Raw genomic sequence first — 1,168 nt, forward strand, 5'->3', positions numbered from 1 at the left:
CCTTCTAAAATTTAGTGTAAAACTCATCTTATAAAATTGTAAAATGGAGTTATTACTTGCATTTAACTTTATAGAGCTTCTTGGACATGGCTGAGCGACTGAACACGGGCTTCCCAGATGGTGCTGGCAGTAAAGAACTCACTTGCAAATGCAGGAGATGTAAAAGACGCAGTATTCAATCCCTGGGTCAGGAAGATACCCTGGAGGAGGAAATGGCAAGCCATTCCAGTATTCTTGCCTGGAGAATCCCATGGACAGAGCATCCTGGCAGGCTATAATCCATGGGGTTACAGAGTTAGCCATGACTGAAGTGACTGAGCACAGCACTATATAGTTGTTGCAAAGATTTAATGAAATAATTCATTTAAAAGACTTAGCACAGTTTCTAGCAGCTAGTAACCCCCAATGAAGGTTAACTATAATAATGATGATGAGGAGGAGGAGGAGGATTAGAAAATGTAGCTAGAGAGATAAATTTTCTAGAATTGTGTAAGGGATGAATAGGGTCTCTCATATGAAGAAAGTTACAGTGTGTGTGTTTTGCATCATTGACTTTATAACACTCAGGAGCTTTTCTTTTCTTCTTGACTGGGTTATGGATGATGCAGTTTACCAAATAGCACTCTAGAATAAGAATTGGAGGCACCTAAGCATGAAGATGAGATGATTAACAAAGGGATTGTGGAACAGTCCAGATAGATGTCTAAAAAGTCCATGGACTAAAGCTCGGAACAGTGCCTTGCTTACAGGCATATTTATTCAGTGGGTAAATCCAAGGACCTCTCCCCTACTCCTGCTAAAGAACAAAGACCAAATTCAAAGTCCTTAAGTACAAGTTTCAAACTGTCTAAACATAGAGAATTATTCTGAGTGGGAAAAAGAACTATGCTGACTTTTTGTCAGAATGCCTAAAGTAATTTTAATATCCTAAAATGGATATTTATTAATATCCTATGCTATGCTATGCTAAGTCACTTCAGTCGCGTCCAACTCTGTGTGACCCCATAGACAGCAGCCCACCAGGCTCCCCCGTCCCTGGGATTCTACAGACAAGAACACTGGAGTGGGTTGCCATTTCCTTCTCCAATACATGAAAGTGAAAAGTGAATGTGAAGTCATTCAGTCGTGTCCGACTCTCAGCGACCCCATGGACTGCAGCCTACCAGGC

This window comes from Bison bison, unplaced genomic scaffold (assembly GCF_000754665.1).
Source record: "Bison bison bison isolate TAMUID 2011002044 unplaced genomic scaffold, Bison_UMD1.0 scf7180017864383, whole genome shotgun sequence".
NCBI classification, from domain to species: Eukaryota; Metazoa; Chordata; class Mammalia; order Artiodactyla; family Bovidae; genus Bison; species Bison bison.